General features: G+C 42.4%; 1 non-coding gene across 1 annotated transcript; it reads right to left on the reverse strand.

Moving 5' to 3' along the window:
* Positions 1-3,449: 3,449 nt before the first annotated feature.
* MIR2284Q (microRNA mir-2284q) lies at positions 3,450-3,514 on the reverse strand. The gene has a single exon (NR_031252.1). It is a non-coding gene; the product is annotated as a microRNA mir-2284q (primary transcript).
* Between the last annotated feature and the right edge of the window lie 9,928 nt (positions 3,515-13,442).

Here is a 13,442-nt window from a genome sequence, read left to right on the forward strand (position 1 = left end):
CCTTGCAAATATTCAGTACTGATTTTCTTTAGGATGGACTAGTTTGATCTCCTTGCAGTCCAAAGAACTCTCAAGAGTCTTCTCCAACACCAAAGTTCAGAAGCATCAATTCTTCAGCACTCGGCCTTCTTTATGGACCGACACTCACACCCATATGTGACTACTGGAAAAACCATAACTTTGACTATGTGGACCTTTGTTGGCAAAGTAATGTCTTTGCTTTTTAATATGCTGCCTAGGTTTGTCATAGCTTTTTTTCCAAGGAGTTAGTGTCTTTTAATTTCATGGCTTTTCATGAAAAGGCAAAAAGAAATGATATATGTACTTAGAGGAATTTCTTTTGAATGTTCTTGGGGGGAAAATTAAACCTGGCAAGTAGGAAAATAAATGTTTATTTTATATTTAGGAAGATTTGGGATCTAATTGCTTTCTGTACTGCTGCTGCTGCTGCTTCTAAGTCACATCAGTCGTGTCCGACTCTGTGTGACCCCATAGACAGAAGCCCACCAGGCTCCCCTGTCCCTGGGATTCTCCAGGCAAGAACACTGGAGTGGGTTGCCATTTCCTTCTCTAATGCATGAAAGTGAAAAGTGAAAGTGAAGTCGCTCAGTCGTGTCCGACTCTTAGCGACCCCGTGGACTGCAGCCTACCAGGCTCCTCCGTCCATGGGATTTCCCAAGCAAGAGTGCTGGAGTGCCATTGCCTTCTCCGATTCTGTACTAATCCTTAGAATAAATAAACTATGGCTTTTTCCAAAGTCTGATTTTTCCAACAGATAATAGGATAGCAAGAGACAACGCCGATCACCAGTTCAGTCTCGTTGTCATTTGCTCTGGGTTGTTTACTGGCATCATAACTGTCAGGCCTTTATGCCCAGGTTTAACTGGAACATAACAATCAGAAAATCAATTTGCAAAACTTGGAACAGGTACTTCATTTTCCCCAAAGTCCTTTGATGTTCCAGTCACCCCCTTCTGAGTAATCCATCAGGTCCAAATCCACTTCCATTTTCTCCAGTCTTCAGAGGGGGAATTTCTCTCAGACTCCTATGTTTGTGATTCCAGCAGTTTCTGAGAGCCACTCTCATTAACTACATGTAATCTGCCTTTTTTGAAAAATGGGTAGTTTAACTGCACAATTTCATTAGGCAGGGAGAGCTGAGTGGGTTCTAATTTTATAAGTGATCAGCTTCTAAATGAATATTTTAATGTAGAACAGCTTTTCCTTCCCTTAAGAAATAAATCCCAGATAATGAATTCACAGAAATAGCAGACTTGCAGCCTCTCTAGATGGCTGATTTGACATTAGCGTGGAGACCTGGACTCCTAAGCGTTCCTTCAGCACACTGCCTTCCTCTTGTTTCATCGGAGACATCCCCAGCCCCGGTGGACACCCTGGGGATTTGGGGATAACGTCCTGATCGTTATGCTGAAGCAAAAAATGGCATGTCGGAACTTCATGGCTCAGGAAACAAGGTGTAAGATTGGGTGGAGTTAAGAATTGGTCTCATTTTCATTTGCTTTGGGGTGTTTATGGCATAATGACCATCATGCATTTATACCCCAAACAGGAGCAATCAGAGCAGCTTCCTATAGTCCCCATAATATCACCGCCATTGGCAAAAGGACAGGGGAGGAAGCAGAAGGGCCAACTCTGTTAAGACGGTACAAACCATAAGCGCCAAGGATATTATCTGAAACCAAGATTTAAAGAATGCAGGTTGCTTGCATTTTCCTTTGGGGATGAGGGGGTTTACATTTTTATCAGAACCAAAGTTGGCACAACCCAGGAGCTAAACAAAGTTCCGACCCTCTGGGATACTTTTTCATTACCTCGTTAAAAAGAACAGAAATCCTTATGCCTCCTGGTCCTGTGTGGCCTAGTCTCAGAGCAATGAAACCATCAATAAAACATGAAAAGTGCTCACATCTTTGGCTTGCTTTTCTTCGGAAGTCTAAAGAGGATCCAGACACACTGTTCAAGGCAACCTCATAAACCTCCCTTATTCCTTCCTAGGTCTTCCATCAGCTTTGGCAGCTGCAAAGACACCCTTTTCTTAAAAGCCCCTGAACAAAATGATCCTCTGCCTCAGCCCCTAAAACTCGGCTCTGCTCTGCCTTTCATTGTTGTGTTTTTTCCTTCAGTTGATAACTTCTAAAGTCCTCCTCCTTTTCTCCTAGGGCCTCGAACTCTCTTTCATCTAGGTTCCCACTTTTTGCCTTATAAAAACTCAAGTTTGGTGGAGACCTAGAAAGAAAGGAGAGGCCTGGGAACGAGAAAGAACCAGAGGAGGCAAACCCTGAACTGACTTTGGATGAAATGGAGGGTGACTGGAAGGCTAAGTGATGGCAAACATCTTATCTAAACATATATCTGATGTGCAAAGGCAGCCAGAGTTAGTGACTAAGAATGATCGTGGTGACCCGCTGCCCTCACTCCTGGCCCAGGTGCCATAGAAGCCAGCCCTGAGGCTGCTCGGCCACACAGAAGCAGCAAATACGAACACTTAGAAGTCCTTCTCTGCTTGACTCAGCTCCACGGCCCTGTGGATGAAAGACTAGAGCTCTTAACACCCAGGACTGTAATTTCCCAAACTGTGAAAGTGTGTGGATGTACATGTGTAAAAAGACATGCTAAATGACTGATTTGACAATGTCAGGGTTGGAAAGACCCCAGTAGAGATTATTTCACTTTCATCCATTCTTACTCTTTTCAACCGTTTCCTGTGTGTACAGGCTCAGTCGCTTCAGCTGTGTTAGACTCTTTGCTTCCCAATGGACTGTAGCCCGCCAGGCTTCTCTGTCCATGGGATTCTCCAGGCAAGAATACGGGAGTGGGTTACCATGCCCTCCTCCAGGGGATCTTCCCAACCCAGGGATCAAATATGCATCTTCTGTTCAATGAACATGCATTGCAGGGGGGTTATTTACTGCTGAGCCATTGGGGAAGACCCTGTTTCCTGTACAATCACTTATTTTATTTCACTTTATATCCTAGCTATAAATCAGCTCTGCAGCAACTATGTTATTTTTAGTTTAATTTATTTGGTTGCACCACGCTGCCTGTGGGATCTTTGTTCCCCAACCTGGATCTGAGCCCATGTCTCCTGCAGCGGAAGCACAGATGCTTAACTACTGGATCACCAGCAAATTCCCTTACCCATCGTTTTAAAGGTAAGAAAGCAGAGGCCCAGAGAGATTGTGATTTGCCTACAGAAAAATTAACATTTCCTGAATTCGGATCCCTCAGCTCCTAGGACAAGCAGCTGGAATGTAAATGTGTCTCACTGGGACCATTGCAGGATGCTGACAATGGAGAGGACGCAGGCACTGATAGGCTGTGCTTGTACAGACGTCCTGTTGGCACATCTCTGGGCCTCCAAACCCTAGCCTTAGACATCCCGGAGGGTGCTGAGCATGGTTCCAGCTCGTCTCACAGAAACGTGGCTTGGCCCAAAAATTTGTTCGGATTAGCCACCACTTATGATGGAAAATTCCGAACGAACTTTTTGGCCGCCCAGTAGAGGGCCCCAGTAAGCCCTCCAGAGACACTGGCCCAGAGAACCAGCATAACCTTCCTAGTAACCTTCATCTCTGAGCACAAGGCCTGGAGAAGGAAGTGGCAACCCACTCCAGTATCCTTGCCTGGAGAATCCCATGGACAGAGGAGCCTGGTGGGCTACAGTCCATGGGGTCTCAAGAGTCGGACACGACTGAGCAACTCAACCACCTCCAGCTGAGCACCAGGTGAGCAGACAAAGGTGTCTCCCTTTTACAAAGGCTCCAAGCTCTCCCGTGGAAGCCAGTGATTTTTGTCTCTTCTTTAAAATAGAAGAGGGAAACCTGAAATTCAAATCCGAGGCTTTACAAAAGTCTGCCACCATCCTGCAAAGGAATCTGCAGCCCACAGACACCTCCCAAACATCTTCCTTCATCCTGAGAGCAGCTGAGAGCACTGCTTTAATTTCCTGCCACTTTCTTTAACCAAATATTAAATTTCCCCCTTGAAGTGAGTGTAATAAATCACCGAAGAAAGAATTGGCAGCTCTTACAAAAAAAAAAAAAGAAAGGAAGGAAGAAGCTGGAGGTATCCAGCCCGGGGCACAGCCGTGTGGGCTTGCCGCCCCACGGAGGCTGCTCTGTGTCCTTGACTTTGAGACCCTTCAGCACTCTGGTGTCATTGTTATTGCTGCTCATGGTGGGTTATTTATCTGTTTGCTTTTGTGTTCTTGCTGTCTTGCTCTCCCAGGAACAGGTGTGGGTGCTTCAGTTTGCTTATTATTTTATGCCTCAGAATCATGTTGACCTAAGTCCATAATGACAGAAACAGATCCACTGTTGGCAACAATGGAGCATGTTCTTCGATGCTGTTGTTCTAGCAAAGCTTCTTTTTTTTTAAGCTTTTCAAAACAGCCCTACTACATCCCATGTGGGTTTATTGTTATTCTGCACAACTGTATTGTACATACACTCTTAAATTTCCCCAAATCCTGCTATTTTGTAAATAAACAAACAATACAGTATTTATCTGCCTACCAACCCATTAACTTCATAGCACATGTCAGATGATTTTTGCTTCTACGATTTGGAAATATGTTTCCAATAAGTCCCTTGGTGTAATTCTGAAGGCAGAAGAGAGAACCTGCTTTTTATTTAAGGACAAGATGCATGGGTATCTTAAGGGGATACTGTAAGAAGAGCAAGGGGAATTTCTCCTTTCACCTCCTTTTAGCATCACAGGGGTAGAACTGGATTCAGCTGACATTTTGGGGATAAACATAAAACATTTAGGTGAGTGGCGTGGAACTTGGGAAAAGTCAAAATCAGGAGATTTATTTTCTCGGGTCACACCGTGTTTCATGAGTGCTTGTTTTTAGTGGCTGAAACTCTAAGGGAGTTTTTGCCCATGGGATGAGGGTTTCATCTCAAATGCTGCATCACAGATACCGTATTACCTGGGGTAGCAAAGTGTCGGTCACTCCTCCTGGCATTTCAGGAATCCTCATCCACGAAGGAGACAGCAACCCCCACCGATAACAAAGCTAAGGAAGTCAAACATAGGTGTGGGATTCTGTGAAGCAGCAATGGCTGGACTCCTCGGGATGCCCCCCGTGAGTTACCTACATTTACGGTCCTCCCCAGGGGGAGCTGGCCCCATAGGGAGGTGAAGGGAGCAACCATCTATGGAATTTGTTAAAGAATGACTAGTACTCACTGAAAAGAAAATCAATTTTTTTTTAAAGTGCCAACTATGCAAATAACTTGAGAGACATTGACAATGAGTAAGTAGATGGTTATTGACATGAAAGGATGACCACGAGGTAAAACTGTTCAGGGTGTGGTGGGCATCGTGTATGGAAGCTCCCTAGGTGATGCACCTGGTCTTCAGGGTTGACAGCCTCAGGTGCAGGACTTTTAGGCGCGTGATGCCAAGAGAACACGAAGCTCCTCTGCATACTCTAGCTGTTGGCTGAGAAAAACAGCACTTTTCTAAACCCAGGTCCCCTCCCCCACCACCCACCAGCCTCTCTGCAGACAGAAGACAATACAATTAAGTAGAACAGTCTAAACCACAACATGAGTGATTTGGATTAGGTAGAGAAAGAAATTTCCGGGAAAAAAGGAGGTTGGATGTTAAAGTGTATTACCTCGGGGGAATTATGCACATCACTTTCTGGAGTGTTTCCCAAGGAGGATGAACTCCTGTCTGTCTTGGGTATGTTTCTAATGGAATGCCGAGATGGTAACGGAGAGGAACACACATTGTTTATGACAGGGCTGAATGCCGCACTCATTTGTTCAAAACATATCAAGGGTTTCCCAAGAACCTTATAGTGTCCTAAAGGAGACTACTCAGTTGGATGAATTATTTGGGTGTGGAAGCTGTGTCAGGTCCAATTTGTAAAACCAGTATGGTACAGAGAGATAATACAGTATTTTGGCTAAGTATGTGTCCTCTGGAGCCAAATTGCCGTATTTCAGCTTTTCTACCTATTAGCAGACAGGCGTGTGTCCCACTGCCCATCAGTTTACCTGTAATGATGCTGATGATGGTGATGATGGTAGAACTGTCCACCAGAGTTCACTGAGTTAACATATGTAAGCATTTAGACCATGCCTAAAGCATAGTAGACAGTTGTATAAATATTAGATTTTTAAATTATATTTATTTTAGGTTGTTTAGGTTGTAGAAGACCCATTATATCCTGATCTATATTTTTCAACTGCAAATCTAACATATACATCTTTTTTTTTGTTGTTTTTTTAAGCTACTGTAAAGTACAGCTCATCCTTGGATTAGCAAAATCTTAAGTGTTTGAAGGAAATAGAGAAAATTGTGTAAAGGAATTGTTATCAAACACAGCTGCACGTTAGAATCACAGAGGGAGCTTTTAAACATGCCAATGCCCAGGCCCAATCACAGACAGTGCAATCAAATACTAGGCTCCCTCTCTTTTTTTTAAAAGCTCTACTTGTCATTCCAAAGTATAACAGATGTTACAAGCTCTTGGGTGGGAAACATCCTGCTTGATATTCAGACACTTCTTCAACTACCTCTTTTTAATATTTCTGTTGACAGAGAACTTACAACCTCACACAAAATTGAGTATCCCCGTAAGTTTAAAGAGCGCTAAGCAGATAATTCAGACTGAATGAATTCAGAGTTTATTTTCGAATTTCTCAGCTCCTCAAATTGTTGGCAAAAGGTTTGCTCAATCAAGTGATAAATGCCAAATATAATGAAATATTTCTGTAAAGTCCCTAACCTTTTACAACTGTCACAGTCAAATGAAACAAAATGCTTTTCAAAGCAAATTGAATTCATTAGCAATATATAGCAAAACTATAATGAGTTTAAATGAAATTCATAAGATGGTATTCCTGTTTTGAAAGTTATTTGAGAATTTGCCTCCATGTGATAAATTTCATATTTTTTAAAATGATATTTATTCTTTTATTACTAGTCATTTACTAAACTGTAGTTAAGAACCAGCTTCATACACAGGCTACAAACATTAATAAATATAAAACCAAAAGTTAAGTTGAATACTTTGAATTTTCTCAATATACCATACCATTTTTTTGTCCTGAACTAGCTTGAATTAATCAATTGAAGACTATATTTGCAATTAAGCTGATATACAGTTGACCTCACTTTCCAATAGACCCAATATGAAAGAATCTTGAGCTGTAATTCAGGTCTTTTAAAGATTTGAGGGATAGGGTGAGGGTGGGTAGTCCTTTATGGAATTTTTTGAAAAAGTAACTTTTTCTAGGTTATTTAAGATGTGACTTAATTTATCAGAACGTAGTCCATATACAATTTCTAGAGACACTGACCAAGTAAAGCAAGACTTGCCAGCATTTGAGGATTCCTCTCGTGGTCACTCTTGAAATATCAGTGGGGGTTGTGTTTAGGCTGGTTTTGAGGACAGAGAAGACCAGGGCCACCAAAGGTTGGATTCCATTAATTGAACGAGAGCAGCTGATCCGTGTGAGTGTGGTACAGAGGATGGGCAGGAGCCCAGGGTTCTCATGAAGGACACCCACAAGGGCAATCTAAAGGGCACTGCAGCTCACAGGAATGCTGCCAGTGAGGTTTGTGAGAGATGACTGTTGCAATTCCTCAGCAAAAGTACTATTGAATTTTTATTTTTCATGGCAAAATATCAGTTGGCCAAGGGTCATGGGCACCAGTTATACAAGTAATGCCAGCCCTCATTCACATGTGTTGAAACACCATCCTTCTCCAGAACCTTTAAAGCACAGTTTTTGGGTTTGTTCTTTTTGCATTATTATCACTAAAGTATGTCTTAAAACAATTTTTGGATTCTAGCTCATAGTATTTCCAGCTAAACTGGCAGAGATCAAAGGAGCTGGAATTAATTCAGTGAAGCAGAATGAATGCAAGTGAGAAGGTATGTATAATAATGTTAAGTGGAAAGAAATTGACTGTGGTTGTAAATATTTCAGTGGATGTTTTTTCCTTAAATAAATCCTTACAGGATACCCATTTTCCCTTTATTATAAACTTAACTTCTCAGATCCCTTTCAGTCCAGTGCAGGAAATTCAGTCTTTATGATTATGTCTCAAAGATACTCAGGCAAACATTAGTGATGCTCATTTAGATTTTGGAGAATGCCATTCTTTGATATAATATACTCTCAGTAAGTTTCTTCCAGCACTAACATTTTATGAATCTCTACTTTGGAGGTAATTAAGATGGGCTTCCCTGGTGGTTCAGACAGTAAAACATCTGCCTGTAATGTGTGAGACCCAGGTTCCATCCCTGGGTCAGGAAGATCCCCTGGAGAAGGAAATGGCAACCCACTCCAGTAATCTTGCCTGGAGAATTCCGTGGATTGAGGAGCCTGGTAGGCTACAGTCCACAGGGTCGCAGAGAGTCGGACATGACTGAGCGACTTCACTTTGCTTTTCACTTTCAGATGGTAGCAAAGGCTTTTAATAACTCGTTCAGGGTCATCTATTTAAACAGAGATAGAGAAAGACTCAGGTCCCCTGAATCGTACTGGAAAGTGTTCTTCCTAGGCACTTTATTTTTATTAAAAAAAAAGTTTTACCATTATTATTATTAGTTTATTTCATTTTTTGAAAATATTTTATTTTTTGGCCATGTGGTATGTGGTATCTTAGCTCCCTGACCAGGAATTGAACCCATGTCCCCTGCATTGAAAGCACAGCATATTATCCATTGGACTACCAGGGAGGTACCTCTCTCTGGGAATGATTGTTTTTTATTGGGACTACACCTTGGCTTAATGGATTATTTTCTTTTACTCTTGGACTAAAGAAATCTGTTTAAAGTCACATAAATATTTGATGGTGATATTTCACTGACAACAATGTGTTTCAAGCAAATAATGAAAACCAGAGTTTTGCATTTAGTTGTGAAAATTAGAGGATTTCTACTCTGACCCACAGCCACCAACTACCCCTATAGCCCGTTTTCTCTTAGATTGGTACTGTTTCCTAAAATAGTGATACCATTTGAGCTGAAGGAGTAGGACCTGATGATTCCTAATTCTCCAAGGGTAAAGAGATCAAGCTGGAATCAAGATTGCCGGGAGAAATATCAATAACCTCAGATATGCAGATAACACCACCCTTATGACAGAAAGTGAGCCTCTTGATGAAAGTGAAAGTGGAGAGTGAAAAAGTTGGCTTAAAGCTCAACATTCAGAAAATGAAGATCATGGCATCTGGTCCCATCACTCATGGGAAATAGATGGGGAAACAGTGGAAACAGTGTCAGACTTTATTTTGGGGGGCTCCAAAATCACTGCAGATGGTGACTGCAGCCATGAAATTAAAAGACGCTTACTCCTTGGAAGAAAAGTTATGAACAACCTAGATAGCATATTGAAAAGCAGAGACATTACTTTATCAACAAAGGTCCGTCTAGTCAAGGATATGGTTTTTTCCAGTGGTCATGTATGGATGTGAGAGTTGGACTGTGAAGAAAGCTGAGCACTGAAGAATTGATGCTTTTGAACTGTGGTGTTGGAGAAGACTCTTGAGAGTCCCTTGGACTGCAAGGAGATCCAACCAGTCCATTCTGAAGGAGATCAGCCCTGGGATTTCTTTGGAGGGAATGATGCTAAAGCTGAAACTCCAGTACTTTGGCCACCTCATGCGAAGAGTTGACTCATTGGAAAAGACTCATGCTGGGAGGGATTGGGGGCAGGAGGAAAAGGGGACGACAGAGGATGAGATGGCTGGATGGCATCACTGACTCGATGGACGTGAGTCTGAGTGAACTCTGGGAGTTGGTGATGGACAGGGAGGCCTGGCGTGCTGTGATTCATGGGGTCACAAAGAGTCAGACATGACTGAGCGACTGAACTGAACTGAAAGAGATCTCACCTAGATGATTAGATTGAAAATTTCTCAGAGTTGCTCTTTGTCTATTTGTAATTTTTTTTTAGCTTTAAGGTATTTTATATTATTTTCTGTGTTCACAATGTAGTGCATTTGATTTCAATGACATGAATTTTTTTTCAGTATCACTTTAAAAAGTTTATTGAAATACAGTTGATTTACAATGCTGACCTGCTGTTAATTTCAGATTAGATTAGATTAACCCAAGCTTTATAGATTTCTTAAACAGTACGAAGGCTACAAGCTAATCCTTTGAAGAAGAACTGATAACAAGTGCTTGTCTTCTCCTCCCTGAGAAGGAGCCACATGAGATGCTGCTGCTGCTGCTGCTACTAAGTCGATTTGGTCATGTCCAACTCTTAGCGACCCCATGGACTGAAGCCTACCAGGCTCCTCTGTCCATGGGATTTTCTAGGTAAGAGCACTGGAGTGGGTTGTCATTGCCTTCTCCAACATGAGATGGAGCGTATCTTATTCTCCTCTTTATCTCATTACTCAGTCTACCCCATAGAGCAGACTGGTGAAATATTGGCTTCCAGTGGCCAGTGTTAAGTAGGAACTGGAGCCACTGCATTGAAATAGCAAAGGGTCCAGTTGTTGGATCTTTTGTAGATGGCTTAAATGTTCTTCTCTGTTCCTTGTCTCCCTGCAAAAAGCTCCCCACGGAAAGCTTGCTCCCTTTGGGTGTTCTCTTCCTTTTTTTCCAACTTCATTGTAGGGGTCCAGTTGAAGTGAGGCAGCAAGCCCCAAACCTTTCTCTAATTCTCCAATTGCTAGGAAATGCTTTGCTTTGAGAGCTATCGGGAGGCTATTGATAAACTAATACCATAGTTGGCTCTTGTTAGTTCCTTAACTATTTCTCAATGTGTATGTGTGCATGACAGTCACTCAGTTGTGTCTGACTCTTTGCGACCCCACAGACTGTAGCCCATCAGGCTCCTCTGTTCATGAATTCTCCAGGCAAGAATACTGGAGTGGGTTGCCATTCCCTGTTCCAGGGTATCTTCCCAACCCAGGGATTGAACCCAGGTCTCCTGCATTGCAGCCAGATTCTTTACCATCTGAGCCACCAGGGAAGCCCTATTTCTCAATGTGCCTACATACAAAAGAGAAAACGCATGTCATTAGCATCTCCAAATCAACAGAAGCTCGCAGAGCAATTAAGAATCAAATTCTACAGCTGATGACTCTAGACAGCAACAGTATCTGTTCAAGTTGGCTAGAAGTTGATGTAACAATTCCAGATTAAGGAAGCCCAGTGCATTTCTCATCTAGTCTAATTAGATTTTAACGTCTTCACACCTTGTCAATTGGTTGGAGAAAATTACACTGGGAAAGCATCTCCGCACTTCTGTCTCTAATAATTATCCTAATTTGTTTTGCTCACTTTGTGTCGTAACGTAGCAAGAGGTAGAAACAGGAGCCCAGCAGGTCAGCACGTATGACTTCACTACTCAGTACATATTTGTAGCTCATAAACATGGTTCATTAGTTCCCCAAAGACAAGAAAGTTTTCTGCAGCAGACACTTCTGGAAGCAGTAAAAATTATGTAATCATTCTTGAAGAACACATAACGTTCGTCATTGGAATAAATTTTCCATGCACATAAGCACGTGTAACAAATAGCCTAGAGTTCGAATGTTAAAAGGAGCTCTTTAACCACGCAAAGCCACATATCAATGCTTTCTTTAATTGTGATGAATTCCCTGGTCTTACCTGGGAAGGTGACATTTCATGGCAAATAAAGCTGGGAAATCACCTGGGACATGAAAAGATTTCCTGTTGTGTAACCTGTTTCCTGTAACGGCCTGCAAGTTGTGAACAAAAAGCTAACTGGCAGTACAGTTGTTCTGAGCTTTGTTAATCAGGTCAGGAAAACCTGTACTTTTGCTTGAAAAGCCAATTGAGTACTCAGGTTCTCCTGGGCATGAACCAACTCAATGAACTGGTAAAATCCAAGTGAGTTCTATATTGCTCTGAGCCTCAAGCCCCTGGATTGCTGGGTAACACAGGGAGGCCGAAGGGCAGAGGATGCTGACTTAAAAATGATGCACAACACGAGAGTCGCGAGTTCAGTTTTATTTGGAGCCAATTGAGGACTGCAGCCCGGTAGACAGCATTTTAGATAGCTCTGGGAAATTCCTCCAAAGAGATGGGGGGAAAGGTCAACATATATGTGGTTTTGGTGAAGGGGGAGTTCACACAATCAAGCACATTATTTTTGCAAAAGACTTCAGCTTGTCGCAAGGAGCAGACATCACCATGAAAAAATTTAATGCAGTTCTAGATATGAGGAGATGCAAGAATTGGGCTCAGAAAATGAGCTCCTGAAAATATCTAACCATCTGAAGACCCATCCGGCTAGTTTTCCAGAGCATAGAGTGCCTCACTTTTGCTCTCCACGCTCAACTCCTTCCAGGGGGTGTTTGAAGGGCAGCAGCTGCAGCAGCACCCAATTTAATCCTTGCAGAGATAGTGGTAGTAGACAAGGACACGCACATGATGCTTACTTAGTATCTCTATGCTGCCCTCTCAACTTCTCTGTGGCCGAGCTGCCACCAATATCAGCAAAGTCACACGGATAGAGCTGGAACTAAGTGCTTTGCACTAGGGTCTCAGCTCTTGCGCAGCCCCCTCAGGACCTGCTGTCCTCCACTGTCGCCTTCTCAGTTGCTTGTCCCCTTTGAAACTATTCCTGATGCATATCCTAATAAGACACCACAAAGATGTAGGCGGCAGAAGGCAAGGGCCCTGACAGTACAAATTTATCTCAGGCAATTCAACAGAGACCATGAAGTGCAACTCTCCAAATGGTAAGAGCTAGCTTTTAAACCTGGGGAAAAGAGCACCATTTTCAGACTCTGTGGCATCATCAACTGCACTATTAGATTTGGGGATGTCTGCCAGTACCTGTCTCGGCAGAGAGGAGCATGTATCTTTGCAGTTCCAGGTCCCCAGGTGAGGCCAGCTCTGGAACTATGTGAATGATGAGTTGGTGGCTTAAAAAAAAAGAAAGGAAAAGAAACCAAAAAAAAAAAAAAAAAAAGAGGCTGTCTGTTTCTCTCTGTTGGATGTTCAGAGAGAACTGTAAATACATAGATTTCTTCACTTGGCCCGAGATCCTACTTATAAAGTTGAAACCTGAATGGTATCCCCAAATGGGCAGTTGAATCCAGACCACTGGCTATCTACACACACACACACACACACACACACACACCACAATAAAGCAAAACAAACAGGTTCTGAATCGAAGGGGGGAAGATGCTTGCCTTCTTCACCAAGTACGCCAACTAAGCCCCCACTTGGACTTTATTGTGAGATGGAGTGAAGTAAATACTGAACTACGAACTGAAAATTCAACTTGTTCTGGTTCTGCTACTTGCCATGTAGCCTGGATGAGTCCCTTAATATCCCTACCCTCCCCCTATATAGCATGGTGAAATACTACTTATTTACTTCCTGGAAAGAGTTGGTCTTAAAGTCAAATTAAGCAATGGATTAAAAAGTAGAGCACATAGAATGTTACCACTTGTTATTT

This window comes from Bos taurus, chromosome 27 (genome assembly GCF_002263795.3).
Source record: "Bos taurus isolate L1 Dominette 01449 registration number 42190680 breed Hereford chromosome 27, ARS-UCD2.0, whole genome shotgun sequence".
Lineage (NCBI taxonomy): Eukaryota > Metazoa > Chordata > Mammalia > Artiodactyla > Bovidae > Bos > Bos taurus.